At 42.9% G+C, this 26342-nt stretch overlaps 1 long non-coding RNA gene across 2 annotated transcripts; it reads right to left on the bottom strand.

Annotated features, from left to right (window-relative positions):
- Nucleotides 1–25488, bottom strand: LOC122650092. Of its 2 annotated transcripts, XR_006331376.1 has the most exons (5): nucleotides 25403–25488; nucleotides 25213–25296; nucleotides 23172–23257; nucleotides 636–729; nucleotides 1–16 (listed from the first exon to the last, which is right to left on the bottom strand). It is a non-coding gene; the product is annotated as an uncharacterized LOC122650092 (long non-coding RNA). The 2 variants fall into 2 exon arrangements; XR_006331377.1 differs by lacking the exon at nucleotides 1–16 and having other exon boundaries at nucleotides 292–729.
- Nucleotides 25489–26342: the final 854 nt, after the last annotated feature.

Here is a 26342-nt window from a genome sequence, read left to right as displayed (position 1 = left end):
GGAAATAAATTATCTGCTGGTAGAAAATTTCAGGAGTTAATAGTTATGGGGAAAAAGAAAACTTCTAGAAGCATATAGATATACATTCATTATTTTGTAAACATACACCATAACTTGAAAAGTCTGGTCAGGAAATATGCTGTCCATGGAGCAAACATGCGAGCAGGTTATCTCAATGCCTGGATATACCATAACCCAAAATCCTTACCATCATGTAAAGAACTTCCTAGACAAATATGATAGTCCATTTGTCAGACAGATAAAATCATACAGGTCACTTAAGTTTGGGTCATTGAAGCATTAAACAGATAGAATATGGCTGAAGAAGAACAGAGTTTCAAAGAGAAAAGCAGCATTACAAGTTTGTTCATGTAAATCAAAACCTGATTGTTATACAGTGTTTTCATATGCCATTCATAATTTGTAACATCAGTGACAAAAAAAAAAATCTGGAACATTACCTCCCACATGAATCATAGTAAAAGATTTTCATACTTACGATAAGGCACAGGCAGAAGGCTAAAGAAAAATAAATAAATAAAGTTTAAGAGCCAAATTGTCCCAGAGGTTTTTATGGTATACAATCAGAGGATTGCTGCAAATAAATGAAAAACCAAAATGCACGATTATAACACTTGCCTCCTCAGCTGTAATGCATTTTGAAATGCACTGTACAAGCTTTCTTTTGTTATTGCTCCAACTATAAGATTTGGAAGTTGATACTCAACCCTGCACTTTTTTACAACAAAATTGCCACTTAAACTTACAATTAAAGAACTCCAATAAACAAATTACATGCGAGAAACTTTGAAAAGTTTGGGAAGGTACGACATAATTAAGTCAAACTAAAAGATGAATATGGAATGGAGTTGTTCTCCACCATGGATGGAAACTTGCGTCTTTGAGCAGATATGTTATTTGGGTTGAGATCAAACAACCACAGGTTGTAAGGACATTGGCTGAGCTTGAGCAGTAAAATTACCAGCCATTAAGTTTTAACTTTAATGGCTGTGATGCAAACCCAGGTTGAAATTACCCTTACTGGGTTGCTTGTGGACCCACCCAAACAAAGGAGTACTCAAATTCAAAGTTGATGGCAAAACAGTAAATATTTGAAGTCTCACAAGAGAAATGGCAGAATGATAATTAATGGAAGGTTTTAATGGATAGCAGTACTGTAATTATTTTGAACTTTGTGAAGAAGGAATGGCAGAGTTGTAAATTATTAGAACTCCAAAACATAAGTAAAGGATTCAAAGTGTGAGTAGAAGGGTATTTTTTAAACTGAAACATTTAAAGTGGGGGTAAAGATAACAGCACCAATGAACCTAGGGGTTTTGTGTAAATAACAATAATGTCTTTACTTGCAATTTCAGAGGCTTATATCTTCTTCAACCTTCGGCTTTGGTACCAACTAGGTAGGCCATTTACGAGTTCCAAAGTCCAACAGGCCATAAATGGTTTGACATCTGCGACTGCCCAAACTATTGTCATGAATCAGACGAGGATGAACCTCGGCGATCTCGGCGCAAGAAGAAGAAGAAAGTTCCAGTCCCTCTTTGGCAGCGTTACAAAGCAGGTTGTCCTAACGTCGGCCCTCTCGGTGATGATCCAGGAAAGTACCAGAAATGCATGTCCTCTAGGATGTTGCAATCCCCCTAAAGATCCACCTTTCCAAGAACCTCTTCAGCAGACTTGCAACTCCCCACCACCTCCTGCTCCACCAACACCACCAGTGCCACCGGTAGCAGCTTTATCTGTTGAACAACCTAGTACCAGAATTCAAAACAGAAACCACGACTCATCTAATCCATTGAACTCCCTCAATAGGCCTCCCTTTGATCTGAAATTTCAGGAGGTAACTATCACGCAAGCGTCTGAAGATCGACCTCCAAAACAGTATAAATTGACAACCAGCAACCTGGACAAATCTCTGCAACTTGAACTTGTCGATGTATGAAAACCAGATATGAATCTGAGTTGTAACTTCTAACAGGTGAACCGATTGGGAACAGGGATCCAGGGTATGAATCGCCCTAGGGAAAGGAACCTGTGACTTGAGTCTTAGGACCAATCGTCCTATGTTAAAGATCTGACGAGGCTTTTACTGAATCTGGTGGTACCGCCCAGAAAGAAAGAAAAAAAAAAAACAGTGACTGGTGCTAAAACCGTGAACAGGGAAGAAGCAATTGAAAGGAGAAATAAGAAGAAGAAATCAGAAGAGGGGAGAAGAAAAGCACACAAGGCTCATGACAGCCATCGTCTTAACCCAAATAATTTCTATTCAAACTCTCAAATCTGTCCCAAGTTGTTGAGTTACATGTCCTTTCATAAAATAAAATTCCTGATCCTAATGTGAAACTGAAATCATAACAAAACTCCAACTCTATCTAATCCAAAACTGAAGACAAAATAAAATTGGACTCTTACCCAAGGTTTAAAGTATCGGTATCAGGTATCGTATAAGTCGGGCGATTTTAAGAGACGTATCGTATCGTATCGGAGTTATGCATTGACTGGTTCAAAAACACATGAAAATGATCAAAATACACATTGAAATACATTTTTGGACACAAAAAACAATATAAACAAGCAATATATGTCATGTATCATGCATATACACTAAGAATTGTGAATAATGTATAACCAGATAAATGCGGCACTTCTAAATTGTTATAAAAGATGAGATTTCTTACATGCAGAGTCACTCTATTGCCATGAAGAATGTCTGGGTGGATCAAACTCATTTCTGTAAGGGTCTTCAAGAATAAGAGCAACTAGGATGATGTTGTGTACTAACCGAACATAAGCACAATACTGACCCTTAAGGAAGCCATTTTCGGTTTTGGGTGAAAAATGGTGGATTTGAGTTCAAATTTTAGCAAATGTATACAAAGCATGCATCTAATGGTTAATTGAACCTATTCTCCTTGAATCATAGCAAAAAAACAAGAACTAAAATGCAAAATTTGAAGCAAAAGATCAAGTTTTTTTTTTTAAAAAAACCTAGCTTTTCCCTTCAAGTGTTATGTCTTGTATTTCAAGGATTCAAGTGCGATGTGGATTCGACCTGACCCGACATATTTCATGGCGTAACCTGAAGGGAGAAAAAGTTGAGATTTAGTTCATGACGCAGAGGGTTGGGCCGATAGGCCCCCATAGCAAGCGAACAAATCTCTTTTTAGGGAGGGTTCGGGTAAGCGTGTCAAAACCAAACCGAACCGAACCGATTAAACCGAAACCGACAGACTGTTTAATTAAATGGTCCGGTTATGGTTTTAGAAATGACACCGTTTATTTAATCGGTTTGGTTCGGTTTAGACCGATTAATCCAACGGTTTCAAACTGTACAATTCAATTAAAACTGATTATAACCAAACCGTTTAACTGTTTAAAAACCTAACAACTTTTTTTTTTTTATAAACAAAAAATCAAAACCTAGCAAGTAGCAACTACTAAGTAATCACGTTTCTTCATTAATGATTTCCTTTCTCAAAAAAAAAAAAAAAAACTAATAACTTAGTAAGTAATAAGTAATAACTAGTATTAGTAAACAACCGTCTAACCGAAACCGTGTAAAACCGTATAGAACCATTTAACCGAAACCATTTAAAAACCGTTTACTAAACGGTTCAGGTTTTGATTATGAGACCGTTTAGTTAAACGGTCTGGTTATGGTTTCTACCCTCAAGCAGTCAAAACCGAACTGAACTGAACCGTTTAACTAAAACCGGACCGTTTAACACCCTTAGGTTCGGGGGCTATGTCCCTGAAATTTTTTTTGGGGGTTCTAGTTTGTGTTTGGTGTAAAATATGAAAAAAGGCATGTGTATCGATATGTATCGACCGATACCTATCAATACGTACCGATACATTTAAAAAAATAATAAGAAATTGAAAACAGTGCTACCGTATCGTATCGTATCAACATGTATCGGTCGAGACATATCGATACAGTTGATACATTGTTTTTTTAAAAAACAAAAATAGATACGTATCAGTATGTATCGTATCGACACCGACCGACACCAAGACATATAGGCCTATTCAGAGTTTTCATTTCTTATTCAGAACTTTGAATATGGTATCAGAGCCATGTGAGTAGTTCCCTTGACTCCTGTGCGTTGGAGCTCTGCTCCCTGTTCTTCTGTCTGTTTTTCTGGTTTATTATGGTTTCCTTTTTTGTTGCCTAAGTATGCTCTGCAGTTGCCGTCTCTGACGGATCCTCTGCATCAGAAAAAGGTGTGAATCATGAATAGTGTTCTTCCCAGACTCTGGTTGGTAACGTCCCTTGAGGTAGGTGTGGGTATGCAGGCAAGGCCGCTATAAAATCCCGGCACAATCGGGTTACCTCCGACCAGTGTTGAAGAGGCTTACTATTCATTATTCTCTGCGTTGTTTACACACCATCTCGAACCAGACACCAGACAGAGGTCCAGATGCATCTCTGACGACCAGTAGTCTCCTCTCTCGACTCTAATGGCTTTACAACCTCCATCCCGGCTCCGGTCACCCTTAAGCAATCTCATGCGTCTAAGGTTGATTACTTGTACGAACTCAGCTATACTCCACCGACAAGCAGATTCATCCACGAATTTCCCGATCCTCAATCCCTATGATGTCTTCCCACGACATCTACCTCGGTTACCGTGGACGCTTCGAACTATTATTGCTCCCAAGAAGACTCAGGGTCTTAAGGAGTACGTTCAGGCTCCTCCGTTTTCACAAAACCAGGTCACCGCCAGTGGCAAGGAACAATATTTTCCGGTACATATCAGTCCCGACTTGATCCGCCAGTGGATCCATCTTGGCTACACTCATCTTCACTTGGGTGCGGTTAAGATCGCAACTACCTTCCACGGTCGAAAAGGTCTTCCAATGGCGATGCGTCTTAATTTTCTGGACACCGATTCCGTAAGTTCCCTCACGCCACCATCACGGATGTTCGTGACAACCGAACGACGGCACCGTGTTCTATATCAGTATACCCCAACTACAATATTTCTCTTCAGATCCAAATCTTGCGGATGCCTGGCGCTTCTTGATACCCTTACCGGTGCTCCTAAAAAGAATCACCTATGTGCAGCGAACCCTCCATTATCGATATGCTACAAAGTTGCGAGAATCATGCCATGAATCTCAATCATCGGTTTCTCCGGTAATGATGCGGCTCTTCTTCGTCCAGATCGGCGAAGACAGGATTTCGACAATCACTCATGTCCCTCGACAGATTGATCGAGAAACCCTCATCAAGCTCATCCCAGAATCTGGATCACGCATATGAATCTACCCACAATATACCGCCGCGACTCCACCGCTGACAAAGAATTCGAACCCCGTCTTCACAAATCACTCGAGGACGGACGCACCATGGTCACTTATCCACGACCAACTGATATGGGTATGATTCTCCCAGGTTCATCCTCTGATGCATGGCCTCCCTGGCCTACTCAGGAAGATGATCTTGAACTCGAAGATCCTCCGCCGCCTCCAAAACCTAAAAAGAAGAAGCGCGGCCCAGACTCTCTTTGGCTTCGTTATCAGGCAGGTTGCCCTAACGTTGGCCCCCTTGGCGAAGATAGTGGACGATATCAGTTCATCGTCGAGTATGCGCAACAACAAACCCTGCTTCTGCGGGTTGTTGTTCGTCTCCTGATTATCCGATGACTCCTCTCGTCCATCGCCCACTTCTCATGGCGGATCTTCCCTGCTCCTCCATCTCCGCCGAACCTCGCTCGTGCTTTAGCGGACAGCTGTCCATTCCATGCTATATGGCTTCCGAGTTCAAGGCATCGCAGGAATTTTCCTCCAACGGTTGATTATGAGGATGCTGACCGCCGTTATCACAAATGGAAGATTACACCACCTAATGTTCTTGACAACAATGGCCTGATGTCTCATAATTCCTCTGTTGAGTCCCAACTCAACTGGCAGGCAGAGAACGCTTTGGTCCAAAATCAGTATCTCACCAAGCTTCTCTCATACCAAGAACATCATACGCTTGCTCTCCGTCAGAATGAAGGCGACATCCGTTATCTGAAATCACGGATTGAATCTCTCCACCAAGAGCTTATGACTATTGCTATGACGGTGAAGGATTCAGCTCAAGCCTCCTATCTCATATCTGGCCGAGAAAAGGAAAAGCGTCTTCTAGAAGAACAGCTTCGCCTAGCCCAAACTCAGAATTATCCGGCTAGTCCGACCCTGTTCCCTGACTCGGTCATGACCCCTGTTTATCATGACTATCAGGCTCCACATAGTTTTCCTACAGCTATGTTCAAAGAGCTCCAAGATCAGCAAAGGCACCTGGCTGCACACAGAGCACGATCCGCTAAACCTAAGCGATCTCATGACTCACCATACCCATCAGTGAGTCAGCCAGTTTTCCAGCCTTCCCCTATAAACATTGCTAAGCCTATGGTGCAACCCACTTTCCAACCTTTAGCCGAGCAACCTACAGGACCACCTGGTTTTGTCCCCTGGGTTCCTCCCAGATCTAAACCATCTCCTCCTGACTCTGCTTACAGGGCTGTTCCAGCACCTACACAACCAAAGTCTCTTAGCAATTATCTGACTCAGTTAACCTTAGCTCCACAGACAGTCCCCGTACTATCTATCTCTAAGGTTTCCTCTGTCACCACTTTTTCGGATCTAGACTCTCAGTGTTCCTCAGATCCTTTGCCAGTCTTTCAGACTAAGGCTCCAGATGATCCTCAGGCAACTGAACCTATCATCTATAGCAGTGACAGTGAAGTGGACACTGCTCCACATGCACCTCAGCAACAGCAGCAGTCTCAGGCCCAGCATCCCATGATGCCTCCTCCGGTTCAGGCTCCAAATCCTTTTGGTAATCAAGACCCCAAACAACTGTTTACTTTTGACGGTCTTTCTTTCCATAAATGGCCTGATCGCATCTCCGAGTTTCATGCCTGGCTCACTGCCGAAATGTTAGTTGCTGGTGCTACTGACAATACTGTCCTCACCAAGTTTTTGGCCCGCTCTACGGTACTCTCGAGAGAATGGTTTATGGCCCTGTGGTTATCGCTACCTTCATGGACTCGGATCCCCATTGATGTTTTCATCGCCCGCTATACAACGAGATGATTGGCCCTATTGAAAACAATAGCATCAAAGCACGAGAAGAGTACTTCCATGAAGCGCCGCTCCTTCCAAAAGGCATCTTGCTAAACATTACACCCGCATCTTGGACCGCTTCTACATCCTAGGTGGATTGGATGATCTAACATGAAGCAGGTTTTCCTGAACTCTTTCCCGAACCTCTGGGAAAAGAAGCTACAAAGGCTTTCGCAGTTTGGCCTTCGGATTGATCGTGCCCCTATTGGACGCTCTACCAAGAGATCCTCGCTGCCTGCAAAAGCTCGCGACCAACACTCTTTCTTCAAGCAATGGGAAAAGACTACCCATAAGCTCACTGATGCGTGTGACACTTCATATCTCAAGATCAAATGTAAGGATAAGGATTGCTCTTGTCCTTCCAGGAAGAAATCTCATTTCACCAAGATCCATCCCAAGAAAGTCCGTTATAAGCATAACCGACCTCATCGGTTCAAACAGACATCACAAGCAGTAAGTCTTACAAGTTCTTTAAACGCAAGAAGTTCGTAAACAAGACTTCCACGAAGTGCTATGCTCGCGCAAGATTGGCCATTTTGCAAAGAATTGTCCTCGACAAAGCTAAGCAAGCAAGCTCATGCACATGCTGCCCCTTTTCCATTACCGATGACTCAAGCGTACGTTGAATCTCTCTACTCGTAGATGATGATTTCACGCCGTATCTACTGTTCGTTCTTGAAAATTGGAACGACGATCCAGACTCTTCTTCACCCGAACCCGAGTCCGATGGATTAGATCCCATCTACCCGATCACTTCTTTTGACCCGCCTAAGTCACCAGCTTTGGCTATTACCAAAACCCCCTTACCACAGGCTCCTTTGTCCATCCTACCTACCAAATGGGATCGTCCAATCCGGATCATTGGATATTTTGACACCGGTGCGCGCTACCATCCTAGCCCCCATGCCCTTCCCCGGATCATTGGAAACCTCATAACCAGTTCTTTATCGCAGTGATGGTCAAACTTTCTCTATCGACCTTATCTCCAAGCATCCCATTAGGTCAAGTTATTCCCTCTCTTGCCATCACCCACAAGTGCATGTTAGGTTCCTCTCCCCTGGCCGAGATGCCCTCATAGGATTCGATGTTTTATGCCGCTTACCCCATCTTCGATGGAGTATCCATGGTCTCGCTTCAAGAAGCATTTTACCCCCTCGACCACCGTCCCCAAATTGTTTCTCATGGCTCTATTGTAGATATCGTGAGAACAATTTGTTCTTCGTTGCAGTGCAGACAATCATGCAGATTTTCTCCCAAAGTGTTCCAGTCCCCTCTGGCAAAATGACAAGTTCTTCGTCCGTCTCCTTTTAAGAAGAACGAAGATATCAATCCTACCAAGGCCGGCTATTCGTACATGAACCCCGAACATCTCATCGCGCCGTGCAGAAATTACCCTCTTGGAAGCCCAAGGTCTCATCGAGAAGACATCTTCCTCGGGCCGCGGCGTTCTATGTCAACAAGAGAGCGTAACAAAACGTGGCAAGCTTCGCCTCGTGATCAATTATCAGCCATTAAATGCTTTTCTCCTGGATGATAAGTTTCCATTGCCAACCAGGCCAGCTCTCCTCCTCCAATTATCTCAAGCAAAAATCTTCAGCAAGTTCGATCTCAAAGCAGGATTTTGGCAATTAGGTATTCACCCTGACGATCGGCCCAAGACAGGTTTTTGCATCCCTGGTGGCCATTACCAATGGAAAGTCCTTCCTTTTGGACTGAAAGTGGCTCCATCATTGTTCCAGCAAGCTATGTTGCAGATCTATGCTCCTATCCAAGAAAAGGCTCTCATCTATATTGACGACATCCTCCTGTTCTCTGCCACAGAGGACGAGCATGCCCTTCTTCTTCAAACATTCTTGGACATCACTGCCGCCCACGGCATAATGCTTTCTCCAACAAAGATGACCGTAGCATCGGCCAAGACAAGACTTCCTCGTGTCACTATCACCAATGGTCATTTCTAACTTTCATATTGGACATTCTCTCGCCAATTCTCGACGGTCCTCTTACCCGTCAGGAGTTACAACAGCTTCCTGGCATCATCAATTACATGGCGTAATTCCTTCCTCATCGATTCGTATGACTAGTCATCTTCACCGCTTCAAGAAAGATGCACCTCCATGGTCTACTATTCATACCAAGGCAATCCGAGATCTAAAGGCTCGCTCAAGATCTTCCTACACCGCAGATCCTTCTACAGGTCTTGTATCCTCCAGGCACGATGCTAGTGATACACAATGGGCGCGGTTCTCTCAAGAACTTCCAGACAAGACAAGACGTATCTGTGGATATCGCAGTGGCGAATTCAAGCCCTCTGAACAACACTATCACTCCACATTCAAGGAAATTCTTGCAGTTCGGCGCGGCATTGAGAAGTTCCAATTCTTCCTCCGCGGACATTCTTTCCTCATCGAAATGGACATGACAGCTTACCCAAAGATGTTGCAGTTTAAGCAGAAGCAGCTCCCTGAATCTCAGCTCCTTCGTTGGGCCCAGTGGTTCTCCCAATGGTCATTCAAGGTTCACCATATCAAAGGCAAAGACAACGTGCTTGCAGACTTCCTCTCTAGCACCAAGAAGAAATTACCATTATCTTCTTCCATCCCTGTCCTTTGCATGCCCTCACTCCAGGTGCTTCCTCTTCAGGACCTCCACCACCTGACCCTTTACTTCGACTTCTACCAAGGCTTCCAGCTTCTCTGTTTAGTCATCTCTCTCTTCGTACCCTGAAAGCATATAGCATCTCCACATATCAGTCTATCCTCCTATCCATTGTCCACACCAGTGGTCTTCAGTTTGACTGGGTTGCTTGTCACCCAGACTATCCCTTCCTTACCCCGTTTGCCATTAATCCAGCCCTATTTGACAAAGAATGCGTGGTCTTCTTCTGGCACCTTCTTGCAGTCCATAAGGTTGCACTCACCTTTAACCGCCATACCCTCTGGCATTACCTCAGCACCGTCTCCACCATCTTCTCCAATCCAATAGGTTCAGCCTATTTCCGACTTCAGAGACCCCAGTGCTTAGCCCGTTTCCTCCGTCTCTTTGCTCCTATTCCAACTTGGCTCAATATGCTCTCAACCCTTGATGAGCTTCCTTTTGTCACTTACATCTTTCATCGACCACCAGATTTCATCCATCATCATCTAGTCACTCCCCCCATACTGGATCATAACCTTATTGCTTATGACCCCACCTTTACCTTTCATGAATCCAGCTCTCAGGATCTCTTCATCCATCGAGACCAGTCAGATGAGCATAAGGCTCGTTGGTTCTCTTTCATGACAACCATGTGCACCCATAATCACGTTGATCCAGCCACCTTGCCCTCTTGTCTTCTTCAAAGCACCAACACGGCGTGGGAGGTCAACAACGTATTACACCATCCGTTCATCCATCGCATCATGGGCGAACACATGGAGTTCGAAGTCGATCATGCTCTGGACTTCTTCATTCCCTACACCAGCGATACGGATTTCGATACAGATTAGCAGTATTTTATTCTGTATGTTATAGTTGTATTGTACTTGTCTACGTCCTGTATTGTACTTGTCTACGTCCTGTATTTGTACTTGTATTTGTCTGTGTATTGTACTTGTGTATGTCTTGTATTTGTACCGACCGCGGTCCGACAGCAGTCAGCATCACTCTCGGTTAGGTGAAGACTTTATGTTCCAACCTCAGTTAGATGAAGACTTTGCAGCTTACCTTAGTTAGGTAAGATGAAGACTTTGTATCTTACTCTGGTTAGGTAAGATGAAGACTTTTGTAACATATGTAACCATGGTTGCTCAACCTAGATTAGTTTGTATCTCTTTATAAGCAGCTCGTCTGCTCCTTTGTAAATAAAGTTCTGAATAAGAAATGAAAACTCTGAATATGGTATCAAAGCCATGTGAGTAGTTCCCTTGACTCCTGTGCGTTGGAGCTCTGCTCCCTGTTCTTCTGTCTGTTTTTCTGGTTTATTATGGTTTCCTTTTTTGTTGCCTAAGTATGCTCTGCAGTTGCCGTCTCTGACGGATCCTCTGCATCAGAAAAAGGTGTGAATCATGAATAGTGTTCTTCCCAGACTCTGGTTGGTAACGCCCTCGAGGTAGGTGTGGGTATGCGTGCAAGGCCGCTATAAAATCCCGCACAATCGGGTTACCTCCGACCAGGTGTTGAAGAGGCTTACTATTCATTATTCTTCGCGTTGTTTACACACCATCTCGAACCGTGACACTGCATGACAGAGGTCCAGATGCATCTCTCGACTTACCCGCAGTCTCCTCTCGACTACTAATGGCTTTACAACCTCCGGCCGGCCCGGTCACCCTTAAGCAATCTCACGCGTGCAAGGTTGATTACTCAGACGAACTCGCCTATACTCCAAATGAACAAAGGCATTCATCCGACGAATTTCCCGATCTCAATCCCTATGATGTCTTCCTACCGCACATCTACCTCTGCTACCAGGACGCTTCGAACTATTATTGCTCCCAAGACTCGTGGTCTTAAGGAGTACGTTCGTGCTCCTCCGCTTTCACAAAACCAGTCGCCGCGCCACTGCAAGGAACAATATTTTCCGGTACATATCGGTCCCGATTGATCCGCCAGCCGATCCATCTGCTACACTCATCTTCACTGGGTGCGGTTAAGATCGCAACTACCTTCCACGGTCGAAAAGGTCTTCCAATGGCGAGCGTGCTCTTAATTTTCTCGACACCGATTCCGTGTTCCTCATGCCACCATCACGGATGTTCGACAACTCAACGACGGCACCGTGTTCTATATCAGTATACCCCAACTACAATATTTCTCTTCAGATCCAAATCTTGCGGATGCCTGGCGCTTCGATCATACTTACCGGTGCTCCTCAAAAAGAATCAGCTATTGCAGCAACCCTCCATTATCAGATATGCTACAGGTTGCAGAATCATGCCATGAATCTCAATACTGGTTTCTCCAGTAATGATGCGGCTCTCTTCGTCCAGATCGGCGAAGACAGGATTTCGACAATCACTCATGTCCCTCGACAGATTGATCGAGAAACCCTCATCAAGCTCATCCCAGAATCTTGGATCACGGCATATGAATCTACCCACAATATACCTGCTGCAACTCCACCGTTGACAGCAACGAACCCCGTCTACAAATCACTCGAGGACGGACGCACCATGGTCACTTATCCACGACCAACTGATATGGGTATGATTCTCCCAGGTTCATCCTCTGATGCATGGCCTCCCTGGCCTACTCAGGAAGATGATCTTGAACTCGAAGATCCTCCGCCGCCTCCAAAACCTAAAAAGAAGAAGCGCGGCCCAGACTCTCTTTGGCTTCGTTATCAGGCAGGTTGCCCTAACGTTGGCCCCCTTGGCGAAGATAGTGGACGATATCAGTTCATCGTCGAGTATGGCAACAACAAACCCTGTTCTGCGGGTTGTTGTTCGTCTCCTGATTATCCGATGACTCCTCCACCGTCCACTCCTTATCAGAAGCGATCTTCCACTGCTCCTCCATCTCCACCTGAACCTCCGCTCATGCTTTGGCAAGCAGCCTATTCCATGCTATATGGCTTCGGTTCAAGGCATCGCAGAATTTTCCTCCAACGGTTGATTATGAGGATGCTCGACCGCCGTTATCACAAATGGAAGATTACACCACCTAATGTTCTTGATAACAATGGCCTCGATGTCTCATAATTCCTCTGTTGAGTCCTAACTCAATCGGCAGCAGAGAACGCTTTGGTCCAAAATCGCGATCTCACCAAGCTTCTCATACCAAGAACATCATACGCTTTCTCCGTCGAATGAAGGCGACATCCGTTATCTGAAAATCACTTGAATCTCTCCACCAAGAGCTTATGACTATTGCTATGACGGCTGAAGGATTCACCAAGCCTCCTATCTCATATCTGGCCGAGAAAAGGAAAAGCGTCTTTCTAAGAACACTTCGCCTAGCCCAAACTCGTAATTATCCGCTAGTCCGACCTCGTTTCTCGACTCTGGCCATGACCCCCGTTATCACTTACTATCGCTCACATAGTTTTCCTACACTATGTTCAAAGAGCTCCAAGATCGCAGAAGGCACTGCCGGCACACGAGCACGATCCGCTAAACCTAAGCGATCTCACGACTCACCATACCCATCATGAGTCACCAGTTTTCCACCTTCCCCTATAAACATTGCTAGCCTTATGGGTGCAAACCCACTTTCCAACCTTTAGCCGAAAGCAACCTACAGGACCACCTGGTTTTGTCCCCTGGGATCCTCCTGCATCTAAACCATCTCCTCCCGACTCAAGCATGTGGTCTGCTCCAAGACCTACACAACCAAAGTCTCTTAGCAATTATCTCGACTCAGCTTAACCTTAGCTCCACGATAGCCTCCCCGTACTATCTATCTCTAAGGTTTCTCTGTCACCACTTTTTCGGATCTAGACTCTCGGTCTTCTTCAGATCCTTTGCCGCCTTTTCGAGACTAAGGCTCCGTGATGAACCTCGACAATCCGAACCTATCATCTATAGCGTGATAGTGAAGTGACATCACTCATGCACTCAAGAATAAAGCAGCTAGCTCTCGTGCCCAGCATCCCACGATGCCTCCTCCTGGTTCAGCTCCAAATCCTTTTGGTAATCAAGACCCCAAACAATCTGCTTACTTTTGACGGTCTTTCTTTCCATAAATGGCCTGATCGCATCTCCGAGTTTCACGCCTGGCTCATCGCGAAATGTTAGTTGCTGTACTTTCACAATACTGCCCCTCCTACCAAGTTTTTGCCCGCTCTCGTGGTACTCTCAGAGAATGGTTTATGGCCCTCGGTGGTTATCGTCGCCTTCAGTGGACTCGGATCCCCATTGATGTTTTCATCGCCCGCTTATACAACGAGATGATTGGCCCTATTGAAAACAATAGCATCAAAGCACGAGAAGAGTACTTCCAGATGAAGTGCTGCTCCTTCCAAAAGGCAGATCTTGCTAAACATTACACCCGCATCGGACCGCTTCTACATCCTAGGTGGATTGGATGATCCTAACATAAGCAGGTTTTCTCCAACTCTTTCCCCGAACCTCGGGAAAAGAAGCTACAAAGGCTTTGCAGCTAGCCAGCTTCGGATTGATCGTGCCCCTATTGGACGCCTCTACCAAGAGATCCTCGCTTCCTAAAAAGCTCGCGACCAACAGCTCTTCTTCAAGCAATGGGAAAAGACTACCCATAAGCTCGCGCATGCGTGTGACACTTCATATCTCAAGATCAAATGTAAGGATAAGGATTGCTCTTGTCCTTCCAGGAAGAAATCTCATTTCACCAAGATCCATCCCAGCAAAGTCCGTTATAAGCATAACCGACCTCATCGGTTCAAACAGACATCACAGCAGCAGAAGTCTTACAAGTTCTTTAAACGCAAGAAGTTCGTAAACAAGACTTCCACGATGGCGCTATGCCGCGGCAAGATTGGCCATTTTGCAAAGAATTGTCCCGACAAAGCTAAGCAAGCCAAGCTCACGCATGTCTTGCCCCTTTTCCATTACCGATGACCAAGCGGACGTTGAATCTCTACTACTGCAGAGATGATGATTTCACACCGCATCTATGTTCGTTCTTGAAAATTGGAACGACGATCCGCACTCTTCTTCACCCGAACCCGAGTCCGATGGATTAGATCCCATCTACCCGATCACTTCTTTTGACCCGCTTAAGTCACCAACTTTGCTATTACCAAAACCCCTTACCACGTGCTCCTTTGTCCATCCTACCTACCAAATGGGATCGTCCAATCCGGATCATTGGATATTTTGACACTGGGTGCGCCGCTACCATCCTAGCCCCCCATGTCCTTCCCGATCATTGGAAACCTCATAACCAGCTTCTTTTCGCAGTGATGGTCAAACTTTCTCTATCGACCTTATCTCCAAGCATCCCATTAGGATCAAGTTATTCCCCTCTCTTGCCATCACCCACACAAGTGTTAGGTTCCTCTCTCCCCGGCCGAGATGCCCTCATAGGATTCGATGTTTTATGCCGCTTACCCCATCTTCGATGGAGTATCCATGGTCTCGATTCATAAGAAGCATTTTACCCCCTGGACCACTGCCCCCAAATTGTTTCTCATGGCTCCTATTGTAGATATCGAGAACAATTTGTTCTTCGTGCGATGCAGCATAATCATGCAGATTTTCTCCCAAAGTGTTCGCCCCCTCTCCGCAAAATGACAAGTTCTTCGTCCGTCTCCCTTTTAAGAAGAACGAAGATATCAATCCTACTAAGGCCACCATTCGTGCATGAACCCCGAACATCTCATCGCTTCCCGTGCAGAAATTACCCTCTTGAAGCCCAAGGTCTCATCGAGAAGACATCTTCCCCTCGGGCCTGAAGCGTTCTATGTCAACAAGAGAGCAAAACAAAACGCGGTAAGCTTCGCCTCGTGATCAATTATCGCCATTAAATGCTTTTCTCCTGGATGATAAGTTTCATTGCCAACCAGGCCAGCTCTCCTCCTCCAATTATCTCAAGCAAAATCTTCAAGCAAGTTCGATCTCAAAGCAGTGATTTTGGCAATTAGGTATTCACCCCGACGATCGCCCAAGACAGTTTTTTGCATCCCGGTGGCCATTACCAATGGAAAGTCCTTCCTTTTGACCAAAGTGGCTCCATCATTGTTCCAAAGAAGTATGTTGCGGTATCTATGCTCCTATCCAAGAAAAGGCTCTCATCTATATTGACGACATCCTCTCGTTCTCTCGCCACGAGGACGAGCATGCCCTTCTTCTTCAAACATTCTTGACATCATCGCGCCACGCATAATGCTTTCTCAACAAAGATGACCGTAGCGCCAAGACAGACTTCCTCGCGCACTATCACCAATGGTCATTTCCACTCTGACCTCATATTGACATTCTCTGCTCAATTCTCGACGGTCCTCTTACCCGTCAGAGTTACAACAGCCTCGGCATCATCAATTACATGGCAGAATTCCTTCCTCATCGATTCGTATGACTAGTCATCTTCACCGCTATCAAGAAAGATGCACCTCCATGGTCTACTATTCATACCAAGGCAATCCGAGATCTAAAGGCTCGCTCAAGATCTTCCTACACCGCAGATCCTTCTACAGGTCTCGTATCCTCCGTGACAGATGCTAGTGATACACAATGGGGCGCGGTTCTCTCAAGAACTTCCAGCATAGACAAGACGATCTGTGGATATCGCAGCCGCGAATTCAAGCCCTCGAACAACACTATCACTCCACATTCAAGGAAATTCTCGCAGTCGCGCGCATTGAGAAGTTCCAATTCTTCCTCCTGGACATTCTTTCCTCATCGAAATGGACATGACAATTTTCCCAAAGATGTTGCGCTTAGCTTAAGTATAGCCTCCGAATCTCACTCCTTCGTTGGGCCTAATGTTCTCCCAATGGTCATTCAAGGTTCACCATATCAAAGGCAAAGACAACGTGTTTGCAGATTTCCTCTCGCAACAAGAAGAAATTACCATTATCTTCTTCCATCCCCTCGTCCTTTCAGTACCCCTCACTCCCTGTGTGCTTCCTCTTCAGACCTCCACCACTCCGACCCTTTACTTCGATTTCTACCAAGGCTTCCACTTCTCGCTTTAGTCATCTCTCTTCGCATTCCGAAAGCATATAGCATCTCCACATATCGCTATCCTCCTATCCATTGTCCACACCAAAGTGGTCTTCGCCTTTGATCAAAGTTGTCACCCAGACTATCCCTTCCTTACCCCGCTTGCCATTAATCCAGCCCCATTTGACAAAGAATGCGTGGTCTTCTTCTCGCACCTTCTCAGCCCATAAGGTTGCACTCACCTTTAACCGCCATACCTCCTGCATTACCTCAAGACTGCCTCCACCATCTTCTCCAATCCAATAGGTTCAGCCTATTTCCGACTTCAGAGACCCCTGCTTAGCCCGCTTTCTCCGTCTCTTTGCTCCTATTCCAACTGCTCAATATGCTCTCAACCTCATGAGCTTCCTTTGTCACTTACATCTTTCATCGACCACCGATTTCATCCATCATCATCTAGTCACTCCCCATACATCGGATCATAACCTTATTGCTTATGACCCTTACCTTTACCTTTTCATGAATCCAGCTCTCAGGATCTCTTCATCCATCGAGACCATGATGAGCATAAGGCTCGCTTGTTCTCTTTCATGCGACAACCATGTCGCACCCATAATCACGCTGATCCACCACCTCGCCTTCTCGTCTTCTTCAAAGCACCAACACGGCGTGGAGGTCAACAACGCCTTACACCATCCGCTCATCCATCGCATCATTAGCTTAACACATGGAGTTCAAGTCGATCATGCTCGACTTCTTCATTCCCTACACCAACGATACGGATTTCGATACTGCATTAGCAGATTTTATTCTCAGATGTTATAAGTTGTATTGTACTTGTCTACGTCTGTATTGTACTTGTCTACGCCCCGTATTTGTACTTGTATTTGTCTCGTGTATTGTACTTGTGTACGCCCCGATTTGTACCGACCAGCTGTCCGACAAAGAAAAGATCACTCTCGGTTAGTGAAGACTTTATGTTCCAACCTCGCTAGATGAAGACTTCATGCCTTACCTTAGTTAGGTAAGATGAAGACTTTGATCTTACTCCGTTAGGTAAGATGAAGACTTTGTAACATATGTAACCATGGTTGCTCAACCTGGATTAGTTTCAGATCTCTTTATAAGCAGCTCGTCTGCTCCTTTGTAAATCAAGTTCTGAATAAGAAATGAAAACTCTGAATATGGTATCAATACTTTAAACCCTACTCTTACCTTCCTACCACTCTAATAACATGAATAAAATAAGAAAAATTAAAAAGAATCCCTATTTGGTCCATCTTCTAACTGCATCAGGCTGCTTTTTCCTTTCTTGAAATTCTTTCAGCAAAGAACTTAAAAAATATATAAAAAAAAGCTCTAAAACATTTATTTTATTATCGTCAGGCATTCATACTTCACAATTATCAAAACTTACATTAATTCTAAGCACTTAGGCGACAAGGCAACCCAAGGCGGTGGAGGGTTGTCTAAGCGCTTAGGCGACGAGACGCCCCCAAGTTTTAGTATTATTTCCCCCCTTTTCTAACATTATGTACTACGTTGGTATATTACAATATATACCTTGTATCATAACAAATCAACAATAAGCCACCTCAAGTCATCAAAAATCAACATCAAGCCACATCAAGTCATCAAAAATCAACATTATGTCACATGGTCATCAAAAATCAATATTAAGTCACATCAACAACAACCATAACCTTATCCCAACCTAATGGGGTCAGCTACATGGATCCAAAGAGGCTATGACAGTAAAAGAAATAAGATTAGTAAAAGAAAGAAGAATAGAAAAAAGTCAAAACAGCATCCCAGGAACATTCCCCTACAAGGGGTCGGCTACACGGGTCCTAGTCCTCCAAACAACTCTATCTGCGGTCATACTAGGATCGAGCCCTACCACATGCATATCCTTTCTTACCACTTCTCCAATAGTCATCTTAGGCCTACCCCTACCTCTTTTAGCTCCGACAAACTGAATCTGGTCACTCTTCCTTACCGGTGCATCCATAGGTCTCCGTTGGACATGACCATACCACCTCAAGCAGCTCTCACGAAGCTTGTCCTGGGTTGGTGCAACTTTCAAATTGGTTCTAATACAATCATTCCTTACTCTTTCTCTCCTGGTCTTGCCGCACATCCTCCTCAACATCCTCATCTCCACTACACTCATCTTATCTATATTACTCTTCTTAACTGCCCAACATTCCGCTCCATAAGTCATGGCTGGTCTTATAACTGTCCTATAAAATTTACCTTTAAGCTTAATAGGCATGCGTTTGTCACATAACACTCTTGATGCATCTCTCCACTTCATCCATCCTACTTTAATTCTGTGGGAAACATCATCCTCTATATCACCCTCTTTGTTAATGGTTGACCCTAAGTATCTAAAGCATTCACTTTGTGGTAGCTCTTACTCCTCACGTTTCACCACTTCATCACCTCTCCTAGTTTGACTGAAGTTACACATCAAATACTCTGTCTTTGTTCTGCTTAACTTAAAGCCTCGTGATTCCAAACTTGATCTCCATAACTCCAGCTTTGCATTAATTCCTTCCACTGTCTCATCTATTAAAACAATATCATTAGCAAAAAGCATACACCAAAGGACCTCATCTTGAATGTGCCTGGTTAAATCATCCATTATGAGTGTAAACAAATAGGGGCTTAGAGCTGATCCTTGATGTAGCCCAATTGTAATAGGGAATTCACTACTTTGGCCCTCTGCAGTTTTGACACTTGTCACCACGCCCTCATACATGTCCTTGATTATATCCACATAGTTACTTGAGCTCCTTCTCTTCTCTAGGACATGCTAAATGAGCTCTCTAGAGACTCTATCATAGGCCTTTTCTAGGTCAATAAAGATCATATGGAGGTTCCTTTTGTAAGCTCTAAATATTTCCATAAGTCTCCTTAAAAGGTAAATAGCTTCTGTCGTGGATCTCCCTGGCATAAAACCAAATTGGTTCTCCGATATAACAGTTTCTCTTCTTAAGTGAACTTCAATGATTTTTTCCCAAAGTTTCATGATATGACTCATTAGTTTTATGCCCCTATATCACCTTTATTCTTATAAATTGAGAGCAGTGCTTCTCCTCCACTCATCTGGCATTTTCTTTATACTCAAAATCTAGTTAAACAGCTCGGTGAGCCAAGATATCCCCCGTGCTCCTAAGCTCTTCCACACTTCAATTCGGATCTCATCTGGTCCCCGTGATTTTCCAACCTTCATTTTTTGTAGGGCCTCTTTAACTTCGGCCTCACCAACTAGTTGTAGACGTCCATGACGTGTGTTGGCTTCAAGACTATTCCTCTCCGCTTTCGAATTCATTCTATCGGTCAAGGTAGCTCCATTAAGTAGGTTGTAAAAATATTCACCCTATCTCTACATAATGTCCTCATCTCGTATTAGTACTCGACCTTCCTCACTTTTAATGCATCTAATATGATCCAAATCTCTGCTCTTCCTTTCTCTTGTTTTGGCTATCTGATAAATTGTATTTTCCACTTCTTTTATATTAAGTTTTTTATAGAGGTCATCATATTTCTTCGCTCTTGCTTTCCCCACAATCTTCCGAGCTTCTTTTTTGGCCGCATAATATCTCACCTTATCCTCTACCTCGTTAGTCCTTTGCCAAGTCTTAAAATGAGCTTTCTTAGTCTTAATGGCTGCTTGAACTTCATCATCCCACCACCAAGTCTCTTTAGGGGTCAGACACATACCTTTTGAAATCCCTAGGACTTCTTTAGCAACCTTCTTAATACAAGTCGTATCTCAATCCACATCTTGCTGGTATCTCCCTCAAAATCCCACTTTTCTTGTAGAGCTACTTTACCGAAAAATGACTCTAACAGACCTCCTTGCAGTCGCCCCCATCTTATCTTAGGGCAAACCTATTTCGCCTTCTTATGTTGCCTCGTACTGAGGTACATATCTAAGACCATCAGTCTATGTTGAGCGGTTAAGCTCTCTCTTGGTATAATCTTACAGTCCTTCCATAAAAGTCTGTCAGACCTTCTTGTTAGGAAAAAATCTATTTGGCTTGCATGGTGCCTACTCTTGTAGGTAATTAAATGTTCATCTCTCTTTTTAAAAAAGGTATTTGCAATGCACAGGTCAAACACTATCGCAAAGTCTAACATTGAGATCCCCTCTTCATTCCTCTCTCCAACTCCGTATCCTCCGGGAAGCTCTTCAAAGCCTCTACGATCCCTGCCCACATGTCCATTAAGATCCCCTTTGATAATAATTTTCTCTCCCGAACCAAAGCTTGTACTAATCCATCCATGTGCTCCCAGAATTGCATTTTAACACTCTCATCCAAACCTGTTTGGGGTGCGTACACGCTAACAATGTTGATAACCTCGTTGTCTAGCACCAGCTTGATAGATATGATCCGATCTCCAAATCTTTTAACATCCACTACTTCGTTCTTAAGGTCTTTGCCCACCACTATGCCCACTCCACCTCTCCCACTTTCCTCTTCCAAGTACCATAGTTTGAAGTCATCTAATGCCTTGGCTTTGTGACCCTTCCATCTAGTTTCTTGAATGCATGCAACATTAATCCTTCTAATCCTACGCTGATGAACACGATTAGTACTGAAAGACATGATATAAAACAAAATAAGGGATAATCAAAAGATAGTAGGATCCATGCAAAAGGGATTGGCTGTATAGAATATAGTGCCAGCTGCCTACCTGACGTACTAGTATAGGATAATTACAATATAATATAAAGGGGTAATTAAAAAAGAAATATGGTTAATAGGGTAAAGTGATAAATCAGAGCAAAGTGAGATAAGCACAGCAGAAGCCCAAGAATCAATTAAAAAAAGCCAATATGAGGAGTAAATAGTAAACAGAAAACAGGGTGTTAGAATAATATAAAGCACACAGGGGGATTTAGAGGCAACAATGGAAAGAATAGTACATTTGGTTGCAAAACAACCAACATAGAACTAGAAGACAGCAGAACTGAAGAAGCTTGTTATTGCCAGTTTGAAACAATCAAACATACATTTGGTTTATACAGTTCTTAGAAAATATGATCTTATCTATCAGTAATTAAATTGCTCTCAATTTAGAGAACTGTTCTTGTTCTCTAAGAAGTTTGACTAGTCAAATGATTTTATTTTTACACGAGACTTTTAGTATTACAAATCCAAAATTGCTTAAATCTGATTTATATTGAAGAAGTTATGTTCCGGTCAAACCTTCTTTGGTATGCGCAAATGCCGTCAAAATCGCTCTGAATGAAAATGTTTTTTTTACATATCAAAACAAATGAATATACTGCACTTTTGGTTTTTAACAATGTTTTACCATATTAACATTTATAGAACTTTCAGATTTGAGAAAAACCCCAGCATTAGAAAGTTGAAAATTTCACCTACCGTCGAAAATCTAATTTTTGTTTTTGAAGGGGGGTTGATTTTTTATCTTTTTGGAATTTTATTTTTTAACTATTTTTACTGGATTAAAATAGGGGGTATTTGCTTATTTATGAATAATATCTCAAGTAAATGACTTAAATGATATTTGGCATAAATAAGTGCCAGTACCGGATTTGATACCAATAAAACCAGTGCAAGGCGCCTTGCAAAAAGGCGACTGTCGCCTAGACCCCTTCAAAACCACCTGGACGCCTAGGCGACGCCTTGACAACTAGTGCTTTCACTTCTCATCATTCCTTTTTCACCCCTCTCCAAACACAAACCACTTTCTCCTTTTCCCTAGAATGTCATGCTTAACAATTATGGTGGAGAAATTAAGTGGAACCCTTGGGGATTTTACCCCCTCTCCCAGTTGAATCGACAGCCTCAAACCTCACACCAGACCAAACCAAAGCCCCCCCCCCCCCCAAACAAAAGAAACTCCAGGTGGTTATAAGCAACAATATTTCTATATGGGTCAGGATTTGATATTTGATGCATAGATTTGACCACTGCCAAAGAACCAGAATGGGTGACCCTAAACACACTCAGTGAACTCTTCTTTTTGGTGCTGCAGCTATAGTTCTTAACAGTCAAAAGAGAAACAAGAAGTTTAGATCCTCTACAATAATGAATTATTTGTTTTGTACCCTATCCAACATCCACTTCTAATATGATAACTTTCCAGGTAGAAAGGTAAGCTGGTAGTAGGTATTTCATCACATAACATATTGCCTCCCAGACAGATTTTGAGTGATCCAATCAGATGGAACCTATCAGAAGTAAAGGAAGCTCAAAAGTAGGAGAAAGATGAGAGTGTACTTTAACATGCATCTTCAAGGAATATAAATTTAAATCCATTATGAGTTGATCAACTTAAAAAGCGTAGTAAATAATATGAACTAATTTCATATTCAGCTTAGGTGTCAGAAAAGATACTACACAAACATCAAACTTTTGCAGTTTTACAAGAAGAGGATAATATCAATAACCAAAGATTTTCTGCAAAGCTATTAAGTTTACAATGGCACACCTTGAGGAAAGGTGCAAAATCTCACAATGTAACTAAGAAAATGAATAAGCATACATCCTAAAGTTTGTTTCCACAACTATGAATCCCTGTTGAAGAAAATACAGAGAGAAGCCAATATTAAATTGCCAAGAGATTCAATTTCTAAATTCTAATAAGTTCAATAAATAGAAAAGCATGGTTTATTACAATCCGAAATAGACGAGAATAAATAAGTCAGAGGCTGTGTCCTAAATCAGAGACATACCAGTACACCCAACAAAATATGCAAAGATATGTATCACTATCTGGCATGAGTATACTCACTAGGCCATCTCCTAGGTGAACATGATCCCATTGGGGACTCAGAAGTCTATATCAGCTAGTTGGGAACAACAGAATTTTTCCAAGGCTAGACTGAGATGGTTAAATAACCTCCCAGATTGTATTTCCATTTTATAGATTTTCATCATCTCACAGAAGTGAACTAGAACAACAGGCAGTAGATTTGAAGATTTGAAAGAAGCTTCTAGAATGTGGAAGCTGCAATGTAAAATGGAAAATGGGTGCATCAATGAAGGAAATCAGCATCAGATGAAACCGCTGAAAGAGAGGGAGGCTGGGTGTGAAAGAGCAGGGCCCCATATTGGTTGATTCTTACGTCAGACCTACATGGGGACTTCAGAGAAAAACTTAAAGACAGTTTTTAGAGATAGGGGGCAGCTTAGATCATACTTTTTTTTGCGAGAATTTATAAATCTATATATTGAAAGATACAGGGTTTTATTTTCAAAATTTTGAGCTTTAACTTCTCTATTTGGCATCACATATAGTTTCAAAATTTTGAGCTTTTAACTTCTCTATTTGGTATCACATATAGTTTCAAAATTTTGAGCTTTAACTTCTCTATTTGGTATCACATATTCACATACAAGCTTCATCAGTTCAAATAATGTTTTGGACAAATTCTTTTCATTTCCCTTTTCTTTTCCCAATAAGCAACAGGTGGAAATTTTATTGAAGAGAAAAAAACAAGTACAAGGTCAGAAACAGTGACAGACCGTAATATTCAATACAAATATGATACACCAGAATAGCAAATTACAAATGATCAAGCAAAAAGATCCCAATGGGCAGCACTGCCCCTGTAATAAAAGAGATTTCCCTGAGATCCACTCCGACCTGCCAGAACCATCTTTGGCCAACATGCCATAGAATTAGCAGATATTGGATTCCAAAGGAATGAGCAATTCACTTGAACAGCCAAGAAATGAATGTATCTAATAATATAGATGAATCTCCATGGCCTTCTACTGAACACTTTGCCCAAGGTATGATGGCTGCTGAATCACCATCCTCAAATATGATGTCACTGAACCCCTTTCTTATTGCTTACTCCAGCCCCAACTTACGAGAAAGCATTTCAGCTCTGTTGGAATGTCTTCTCCAATAGGAGCCAGGATATGGTTTCAATACTCCCCTCCCCCCTGCGAAAGATCTAACCACCACCACCACCATACAACCCTCCTCCCCCCCCCCCCCCCAAAAAAAAAAAAAAATCTAGATGGACCCGGCTTGCCCAAAGAGAGCCATCAAAGTTCATTCAGTCTTACAAACCCAACCGGAAGAGGATCCCAAACAATATGTCTTGTTGCTTTAAGAATTCTGGAAACAACCATGTTTTTCCTGTCCATAATATGAAAAGAGTTGGGGACTCCCTAAAAGCAGAATCCACCATTTCTGATGAGAACTCATCTCAAAACAACCTCGCATTCCGCTCATCCCAAATGCACCAGAAGACTGCCAACCACGTAGCCCACCACTAGAATCTTCCCCTCACCCCAAGTGTTAGAACCATGAGTCCCACCACAAATGTTATGGAGTATTTTACACTACTTTTTGTGTGAAAACATAAAATTGAATTGTCCCAGGGTAATTATTTCAGTCTTGGAGTCATTAATCAAAGTTTGGTTTGTTTACGGAAAGCTTACGGCTTTAAGTGTGGGGAGACCAATGATCTATCTACACCAATCTCAAAAGAGACAAGACAGACAGAAAAGAAAACCTGTTTGCGTGATGATGAATCTGACAAGCTAACAGAAAGATTTGTCGCTAATTTAGTAGGAATGAACCAACTCTCTTTCCGTCCCTGTACTTTCACTAACTACTGTAGAAATAATTTCTTCGATTATTAAGATTCAGGGACAAAAATATTTCACTATGTTTAATAACATTAATATTGAGTCTGTACTCACCTGCTGAAGCTTGACTAGTCCCAAGCCTGCAAGATTCTTAAAAGTATTCCTTTGTACATCAGTCAAGGTGTTTAAATTATAGGCCTATAATATAACCAGAGGGAACTAAGACGCAAAATGCAAGAACTTCAGACAGCCAGAAACTGCTTTTCCAGAAAAATACATGAAGGGTACCAAAGAAGCGTCATTTTCATCATAATATAGATTTAGAATGCCTAAAGCTGCAGCATCAACCATCCCCCACCCCCCAACTCCAAAAAACAAAAAAACAAAAAAAATACCTCAGACCCAAGTCACGTGATGCTCAAACTTCAGGCAGTCCACTTCAATTGCAGATGGGAATGTGGATATTCAAAGTCTTTTCTATCTCCTCACTTGAGCTAGCACATTATCCCTTCACATTTTCGGATTGAACAATACCCTCACCTTTAGTTATGTTTCATTTGGAGAAAAGAATAAAAGACTTAGTAAAAATCACTTAAATTGAACCATGGATTGAACCGGTTCAATTTAAGTTTACAAATAAGCTGAAATAAAAACTGAGTATGGAAAATACTAAAATGCAAACCTAAACTACGGCTCCCAAACTAAGCCCTAATTTCAGGGCTGCTTCTTCTTCTTCTTCTTCTTCCTTTGGATGTGGGCACTTGGTGCTGCATCACCGAGGGAATGACAGGGATAGATTCAGCTGTGATCACTATGGGAAATCTGGGCACACTAGAGCGAGATGTTGGATGCTTTATGGTTGTTCCCCTGGTATGCAAGGTAGTAGGAGAGGGAGAGCCAGAGCACACACAATGATGATTGAGGTTAAACCTATGAGATATCTTTTGGACTACAGACAGACACCAGTTCTCTCACTCAGGATGATATTGCAGCGTTTTGCAGGATTATGTCATATCTGGATAGCTCTTCTTCTACACCTACTGTGCAAGATCCT

Source organism: Telopea speciosissima, chromosome 2, assembly GCF_018873765.1.
Source record: "Telopea speciosissima isolate NSW1024214 ecotype Mountain lineage chromosome 2, Tspe_v1, whole genome shotgun sequence".
Lineage (NCBI taxonomy): Eukaryota > Viridiplantae > Streptophyta > Magnoliopsida > Proteales > Proteaceae > Telopea > Telopea speciosissima.
Note: the sequence above shows the minus strand (reverse complement) of the source record. Positions and strands in the feature narration are given on the sequence as shown.